We start from the raw sequence: 9,620 nt of genomic DNA, 5'->3' as shown, positions 1-9,620 counted from the left end.
TTTAATTGCTTGTTTGTTTTAGATGACCCTAAAAACTTCCTATCTTCAAACACAGATTCTGACGGCCTAGAGGAATGAACAATTAATTTCTATCTGGATGTTTTTTTCTTTTAAACAAAGCGTATTTTAGTTTTTTAAAATTATTTTAAAGTCACAATAATAGGCTCCATTCATTTGTACAATAGTTAGTTTGTTAGATTTTTATACTGTATAGGATGTGCAGTCTTATAATAAATTTAAGCACAACACCACATATTGCTACAAGTATGTTCATTCAAGAAGAATTCTTCTCTTATCAAACATTCAGACTCATAAGACCCACAAGAAATTTTCCACTGGATTTGCAGGGGATAACACCGTTAAAATATAGATGAATCAAGATGTATTGTGACCATTAATATATTTTTTCTCCAAGATGTACTTTTTCACTATTAAGATACCATAAAAGTGAATTTTATGCAAGGGGTTTAATACACTGAGTATCAAGCTTGCCTGACATTAGGCTGTAGAAGCTGTTCCTGTGAGAATCCCTCAGCAAGGGAAGGTGACCTAAAGTAGTTACATCACCAGTGAAATGTCCCAGTAGTGAGACAGACTGAAGAGAAAATGCTTTTGAAATGGAACAGAGCAGAAAGAAGCCAAGGGAATGTGTTTGTTGTTGTATGCAACAAGTGGGTTCTTGCTCACTTCAGAAATCCACGGCAATTAAACCTGCACAACATTTCCATATGTCAGATGGAAGCAGCTTAAATCTACTCTTCAAAATAACCAGTAACACTGGAACTGGAATGGGCTTTCTTATAAAACTCAACACAAAACCACTATAGTTACTTTATTCTGGAAAATATATTTGGGTAAATAATTATTTTTTGCAGGCGTACATTGGAAACTAATATACTTTGAGAAAGCATTTGGATTGAGAATGGAATAATACTTCTGCTAAGTGTTATCAGACTCAGAAGTCTTATCAAATAGTATATTTGTGTGTGTATGCACATATATATACATATACATATATATCTGTATAAATACTGGGAGAGCCTTCATGGCAAGTCCCTGGTGAGAATTCCTTTGAGGGAGATCGTGCTAAGCCAATCTAGTAACAATTCTGTCAGGCAATCAGATCTGGGAGATGCACAGCAGCATTCTCACTTCTGTTCTTCACACACAGATGTAGCTGACTACTATTCACAGATAAATACAAGAGTGAACCAGCTGCAAGTTTTTAAGACTGCAGAGATGTCCCATCAGAATTTTTTAATCATTTCAGAGAGGAAACTACTTACATTACAGCAAAACCCTGATTACGATGCTTTCAGTAACCCAGCCAGAGACAAATGCAAGGTAAACAGATCTGAACACAAGGTGTGAATGTTGAAAGTAAAAGAGGGAAAGATGTTTTATATTTATATTTTACAGTCAGTAAGAGACCAGAATAGGAGAGGTTAGGATTCAATAGGCCTAGCAATTCCAGAACTACAATGCTCTGTGGTGCAAGAGGATTTTTAGGAGTTTAGAATCTCTCTTAGATTGCTAAATTCTGACTTGGATTGTGGGCTCAAGTATCCCACATCAGAATTTTGACAAGATTTGCTAAATCTCATTATAAATTGTAGCATAGCAGAAGACATCCTGCTTATTAATTAATACAAGAGGCATAAAAGACACTGTTATTTTTACTGAGTAAATGATGACTTTGAGGTTCTGCCTGAGCCAGGGACTGGCACTTCTGATAAGATAAAAACTGCAAAGGTCTCCAACAAAATAATGTTGTTTCAATGGACACTTGGGTAGCTTTCTGAATTTGAAGGAACAATTAGAGGTATTGTTTTCTGTAAGCAAGGTAAAAGAACTTTCCTAGGGAAAAAAACACATCAAAAAAAAACCCACACAAAAACATCAGAAAAATATAGGCACCAAATACCTCCCAAAATGAGATTTGCATTATTAATGCCCTTGTGTTGAGGCTATTAGAATCTCTGAGACCTCAAAAATGTTGAGTTCACACTATCTACACTACTCCATTTTCCATTTCAATTTAATAAATAGAGATCCCTCCACGCCAAAGCTACAAATCACTCATGTCTGAATTTTCTAGTTGCCCATGACAGAGTGAATTTCACTCAGTTTATTCATTTTTACAGTAACACTACAGAGAATGGTTGATACAATTTCTGATTTTCGATTCTGAAATATCCACCATGCTTGCACTTACTGCAAAGCCCTCTTAGCATGCTAAAAGAAAAAAACTATCAGAACTAGGAAATAGAATGTTAACATTTCCCTACCAAAAATTTGTGCTTTTACTGAAAGAAATCAATGAACTTTTAAGATCTCTCAAGTCACAGCTTTATAAACAGTTACATCACAGCAAGAAAATAAACAGTTTATGATTTGTGCTGTGTGGTAATACCAGAGTTAACTGGTGGAAACTCTGCTGAGAAAACATTTTCTAATTTAAGTACTATATTTATATTCCAATGTATGTTTTTATTCCAACTTTCAGACAAGTCTACAGACAGAAAAATAGTAAAATTACAAGTAAATAAATAATTACACGACAACCCTGATAACTTCCTGCATGAAGCAGTTTGCAGAGAACAAGTCTGCTGCCTGTGGGCTTGCAGACCAGTACAATTTCTGGTGTTCTGGAAGATTCCCCAGGAAGCTTCAAAATCTCTCCTTGGTTGGAATTGTAACTCCAGGGACCTACTTTGGATTTACAGCCTCAACCAAGTCTCAAAACAACAAAGAACTTGAGGTACCAACATCTGTTACAACTTCACCACCTCTGCTCGCTGAAGTCACACACAGATCAGGTTTTGGAAGACCAAACCAGGTAAAATCAGTGTTCTAAGGGCTCAGAACCACACCATGACCACCTTGTAGAACATCCCAACCACAGAGGTAAAGCCAAACTTTGGAAACAGTGAATGTTTTTAAAGAGATTTCCTTTAAAGCTGGTTTTGGCGGCAGAAGCATTCAGAGGTTTAGTGAACCATGTAACCAACCCTCATTTGGAAGGAAGCCTATGTAACAGTCTCACTGTCTTCTTGTAAAATGAAAAAGGTACAAACATCCATGCAAAAGGATTTATAATAATATGTTGGACTTGCTCAGCAGACACATTTCTGTTTCCTAATGAACAAAAGAGATCCCTGTTTTTATTGCATCTTTAGTAACATGACCCCTCTCTTACAGTTAGTTACTACTGAATCCCAAACTCTATTTCAAGGCTTTAATTTTACTCTCTTGGCACATTGAAGACAATTTAAAATGGGGAAAAAACAGCAGACATGTGAAATAAGAGCTCTGATTTAAAGATGTCAACAACTTCTGTTCAGTCTCAAGGCCCCAAAGTATTGTGGAAAAATGTTGGAACACTTTTTCCATCTAAAAGTAGCGAAGACGTCACTTAAAAACCTCTAAAATGTATTAAACAGATCTCCTTTTCCACATTAAGAAATAATCATATGATCAAAATGAATCTAGCTTTTTATTTTCCCAATAAATTAACATCCCACTCCTAAGTTTTATACCAATTCAGGTACCAAGCAGCTATACTCAAATGCCTACAAGCATAATTTGAACAATTTTGTCACAAGTGCTATAATAAAATTAAATGGAAATAGAGTGTTTAATGTTCCCAATAACCAGGTTATGAAGTCTCATTACAGATGCAATGTTCCTTGATAAAGACACCCTGTTCTACATTAAAATTCCATCAGGAGAGACCCATAAAGACACAGCACTGTTCTTTCCTTTTCACTTTAAATGGAGAATATCAAGCAGAACTCTTCATAAAAATCTTCCATTCTACATGATGCAAGAGTTACTGGGTCACTAAATTACCTTTAAGAACACATTCTGCACCATTGTGCATCTCTGAAAGAACTTACAGAGTTGAGTACTGCATAGAATATTTTGCCCACACCATAAACCAATTAATGATGAATTATCATCCCTTTTGTAATACTGAAATACTGAATACTGAAAGTTAGTAAAGCAAAAGTAAACCAACTGTGGTGTCAACTTTTTCACACAGTAAAATGTTCTTCTCTCAACTGGATAATGTTTGATCAGTCTTAAAAGGATCACAGAATATTCTGAGTTGGAAGGGATCCATGGGGATCATTGATCACAGACACCCCAACAATCCCACTCTATGCATCCTTGGGAATGTTGATCAAACATTCCTGGAGCTCTGGCAGCCCTGGGGTTGTGACCATTCCCTGAGCAGTGCCCCACCACCCACCTTCCTGAAATCCAACCTAAACCTCCCCTGACACAGCTCCAGCCATTCCCTTGGGAATGGCAGAAAAAAGCCAAACTATCTCAGGGTGACTCTCAAAACTAAATGAAACATCTGGCCCAAAACCATAGCTTTACTTTACTTCAAGGAAAGTGGAAACAAAGGAAGAAACAACAATGACCTTTCTCCATAGAAAAGTCACTGTCAGAGCAGGGGACTGGCCTAGCTGGGCTCTGACCTGGTCCAGGACAGTTCTGCTTATGCATTCCCCATAGAGCCTGGCCTCATCCTTCCTCACCCTGCCTAACTGCTGGACAGTGTCCTCCACATTTCCTTAAGTATTCACTGACTTTATCAGCCTCTGAACAGTTCATAAAGTTTCCCAACACACAATGTGGTCATTGCTCTGGAGTTCCTTGGAGCAGCACACAACTGCCTCAGCTCTGCAGTAATCTGGTAAAAATTCTCACAGTGAAGTATTGAAGGGTAATACAGGACAATAAAGGGGAATAATAATAATAATACAGGATACAAAGGGAAATCTCATTTGAGCAGAGAGATAGATGGGCTGGAGGCTGAGGGCAGCTTCACCTCTTGCCATGGCCCAGTAGCTGAACACTGTTGTATGAGCCCACGCAGCTCACACGAACCATCCCATTTCAGTCCCTCACTAAAACCAGCAGTTTGATCTGTTTTTCCTACAGGTCTGTCCTGCATTGGTGCCTCTCTGTGGGAATCCAGAGAGTTATCCCCAAAATCAACTGTCCAGATGACTAAAGTCACCAATTTTTACTTATTTTTACTTGGGAGTTCTCTGGGTAATAAGGTTTATCTGGGGCATTCAAAGCTCTGCATTCAGAAACTGCAATTTTTTCAGCTTGGGAAATGTGCTTTACAACTAGTTTGAAGATCATATTAATGTCAAGAAAAAGGAACAAAGTTTCTTCGTCCGACTGCAGCTTCCTTCATAAACATTACTTTTCTAGAGGATCATAAATCATGCAAAACTATTCTGGTTATTAGGAGCAAGGCAGTTGGGGGAAATGCCTGATTATTTATGATAAGGTCCAGCAACTGTTAGGCTGGATTAAAAAAAAATCACCTGGTGTTTGGGAGGTACAGAGGCTGTGCTATTCACTTTCCCCATAAAGGCCAGCAATGCTCCTGCCAAGGCTTCATAACCATTTCCATGGCTTTGCCAGCCACAGTGGACACAAACATTCTCTGCAGTCTCTACTGAACAAATACTCAAGAGTTGAGAGAATCCCCCCAGACAATATTCTTCCAGTCTGCTTGAGCCATCCTGGCTCCATTCAATAAATAGCCTTTTTTCCCCCAAGGATTTAGGGATTAAAGTTAATTAAAGCATTCAGGGTTGGATTATTTAAAAGGTTCATCTTAAAAACCATTTACCTTATAATTTCTTCTCTAATAGCCTGTTATGTAAGGAACTTCCTACATCCACTGAGTAAACAATCACTGTAGTTTGGTAGAATTTCCCTTTGTTTGGTGTTTAATTCTTTGTACAGGATGCAGATTTCCACACAGTTATTGAATGCAAACTTCTGATTCATAATTTCTGTTTTAGACTGCTATTTACATTAATGTGTCTTTGATAAAGTGAGTTATTCAGACCAGCTCATAACATACTGTTTCCTCCAAAGCACTTTGAAGCAGTTCTATTAATACAGTGGAAAGAACTTCCATTCCAAGTGTGCAGTATTATGAACATATACACAGAAATTTGTGGGATTTCCATGCAATAATACTGAAACAAATCTATGTTTCTCTGTGAGAATTTTTCATATGATAGTAATGCATAAAAGCTGACTTATTTTTTCCACAAGACAGATACTTTTCTCAAAGGAGTAATACTGAACACAGCTGTGGAAATATTAGATCCTCAACAACACTATCAACAAAGACAAGAATCTTCTCTAAGTGAGTTATGTAATGGTATTTTTAAAGGATTAAAATTAGGAGAAAGGATTAAAATGTACTTGTTTTTTTTCACAGCAATTACTCCAAAGCCCTGAAAATTGGCTATGCTGTTACCCTTCATCCTCTGGCCTCACAAATTCTGCTCCCTAAAATCTGACAGGGAATGAGAGCCCTTGGGAATACTTTGTGGTTCTCAACCCCTTTTCACTGACAGTTCTATATAAACATCTATGGCTTCCCTCTAACACAGGATGGTTCTGGACTTACTCAGGTTTTTCACTGCAAATCTTCCAGGAAAAACTCTTTCTCCCTTTTTTTCCAGCTCACTTTGGCTCTCATTACAAAGAATTCAGGAAGCAAGACTTTTCCTCTTTCAATTAGACCAATTACTTCTTGGGTCTATATGAAATATTAAAATTCACTTCACTTTCTTGCACATTTCTACAGCTGAACTATAAATGTTTCATGAAGTATTTCCTTCTGTTTTGAACCTGCCACCCACTGATTTCTTTAGTGTTGGTCTAGTTTTAGCCTTGAAAACATCAAAATAATTATTCTCTTTCTTGACAACATATGGGTTCAAATTAATCTGCATTGCCTGTATTCTGTGTTTATTTTGCAGGCTATTTTGGGAGCCTCTGGTAAAACCTTAAATGACAGAAACAGTGATTAATTTCCATTTTAGCTGAATTTAATTTCTTTCCAACCTGAGCAAAGAACATCCTCTGGTTTTATGTGAGGAGATGTACATTTTATCCATTAAGTGGAAAAAAAAAGAAATTCTAATAACCATGAAGCAGAAGTATAGTCACATATGAATTAAATGCTCAGAAATGCCCATGGCAGGGGGTTGGAACTGGGTGATTTTTAAGATCCTTTCAAGCCCAAACCATTCTGTGATTATATGACATTAAGATATAATTTGCTTATTAAACAAAATAAAAGTTATTCATTGGTAAGCTACTTTCTCAAGTCAAGGCTCCTTTGTTCTGCTGTGGTAAAGCCAAATGGAAATCATCCTTTGTAGAACACAAGTGTTCAAGAAGAAAATAATACCCTCTACTTTACAAATTGCTCTACAAAAAAGATCTCCTTTTCCATACCACAAGTTAATATGCAGTTATGACATAAGTTTTCTTTCAATTTACATAAATATTTCCACTGAGTGGTAAAAGGAGCTTCTGTCATCCAGTGGATTTCTGTCTCTGACAAAAAGCAGTGCAAACCCACCCATGGTACCAAGCTTCTTAACTAACATACTCCTGTATTTACAAACAAATACCTTTGGGAATAGTGTATCAGGACATCTGCCTGACAACCCTTCTCTTCTAGTTTCTGCCTGGTCTTATAACTTCATTTAGGAGTCGTTATCTTCCTACTTTTTTCATTGTTAATTAAAAAAGATAGTGATAGGATTTATTTGTGATTTTTCGCTACAGCTGAAAGGGGAAAAAATGAATGCTAAAAATCAACAAAACACTTTATGGTACAGAAGTGACTAAAGCAAATTGAATTGCCTTTTTAAAAATGTCCACTAGAACATCATATACAATTTAAAAGTAGAATAATTATGAGGAAGTAATACTAAAACTGTAGCAGAAGTCATTTAGCTAAAAGTAAATCAGACTTTTTCAGAAGGCTCCCAATTTCTTGGGAGTATTTAGAACTAGACCCAACCCTGCATGACAGATTTACTGCTTTTGTGTTGATGAGAAACAAATGAAGCCCTCCCAGAAAATTCCCACAGATAAAAACACACATCTGAACACAGGCTGAGTTAATTAACATGACAGGGAAATAACTTCTTGAATCAGAGTACACCCTCCTTATTATTAGTATTATTAGTAATGATTAGCAATGATTAGTAATGATAGAAATGCTTTCATTTCTACTATTCCAAAGTAAAAAAATGTGTTTCAAAACCTGCAAACAAATTGAGTTTGGAGATCTTCCTTGTTACTTTTTCCACCTACAAAACAGATGTGCTCAAAGTACATGCAAACATTTACAGACCCAGGTTCTTCATTAGACAAAGAAGTGCAAATTGTAGTTAATTACTATCTCAGGAATGTGATATTCACTGTTTCCACTTCTAATACTCAATCACAAACCTCTTTTGGGCCTTCGGATTTTTAATTAATATAAATTACTTTGTTGATAAGTAAAGATAATAGGAACTAATTCCAAATTAAATTATACTATCTTTTTGCCTTAAAATGCCTTCCCTCCTGCTCCCCCCCCCCCCCCCCCCCACTAGATGGCTACATTTCTTTTTTCTTAAAACTACCAACTCACTGGAACTTGATGACAGTCACCACTTTTAAGCACTGCCTTTATGTTCTGAACAATAGGAATCTACCCAAAGGCTGTCTAAGAACATGAACTCATTTACATTTCACATTATTCATCCTCTTTGATATAACAAGAGGGAAAATGGGGGAAATTCAGCATTTGCAGGTGATCAAGAATTGGGGTTTTTTAGGGCATTGTTGAATTTTGGCAGAGTAAATGCTTGATACTGTGAGGAAATGTTGTTCTCAGTTCAGCTTGTATTCCAGAACAGAAAATTTTCCTTTAGAACTTATTGTTGGAGTGATTCAGTAGTTTGGCACTGGTTGCAGAGTTTTTGATTTTAACTACTGTTTGATTTTCCGTGAAAGAATGTCTGGTGTTTCCAATGTCTCTAAGGCAGATAAATACCCATACTTCATAAAAATGCCATGCCACATTATTCAAACCTGTGAGCAGCATCACAAGCACGACTGACAACTGACATGCACAGACACCAGCACTGATTTCAAGACCTTCAATGATCAGGAAAAGCAGTTTCCTGGTCCAGTTTGGTGAACAAACCTTTCCACTGGACCAAGGAGAACAGGATCAAGGTGGGAATAAATCAGGTGGGAGCTTCTGAAATTGGCATTCCCATACTGAGGAATTTGTATGAATCTGTAGCCTGAGATAGAACAAAGTTAAGTGATGCTCCAGAGGCATGAGAAACTGTCTGCAAGGCTGAAAAACCCTTCAGGTGATGTTTTGCCTCTCCAGTCATTCCAGGTCACCACATCCTTGCATCCATAAAAGCCACGATGAGCCTGACAATCCCATGGATGTTTGGATATGTACACTTGACTTTATGGCTCTTTTTGTACACAGGCTTTCAATATTCAAAGTTGTGACCCACCCTGCAATATTGCTGTGTTGCTAACAAACATCAGGGACTCAGGACTTTGACTGCAAAGGAAACTGTATTTTGATGCAGTTTTTAAGTTTGCTGCCAAAAACATGCTAAAAACTATTAACGAGCAAAAGATGATTCATGCATAATGATAAAAATATTTTAATATATTTATATATAGATACTGAAGAATCAAAGTGAACTACAAGAAGCTGAAGGGCAGATTTTGTATATTCAGCTGGTTAAATG

The 9,620-nt window shown here is 36.9% G+C and overlaps 1 protein-coding gene across 1 annotated transcript in view; it reads right to left on the bottom strand.

Annotated features, from left to right (window-relative positions):
• CENPP (centromere protein P) overlaps positions 1 to 9,620 on the bottom strand; it is a gene marked incomplete at its 5' end in the record, with an annotated part of 109,336 nt that overhangs the window by 32,527 nt on the left and 67,189 nt on the right. The gene's annotated exons all lie outside the window — the stretch shown is intronic.

This window comes from Erithacus rubecula, assembly GCF_903797595.1.
Source record: "Erithacus rubecula genome assembly, chromosome: 13".
In the NCBI taxonomy this organism is placed as follows: domain Eukaryota; kingdom Metazoa; phylum Chordata; class Aves; order Passeriformes; family Muscicapidae; genus Erithacus; species Erithacus rubecula.
This window is presented reverse-complemented; position numbering and strand designations above follow the sequence as displayed.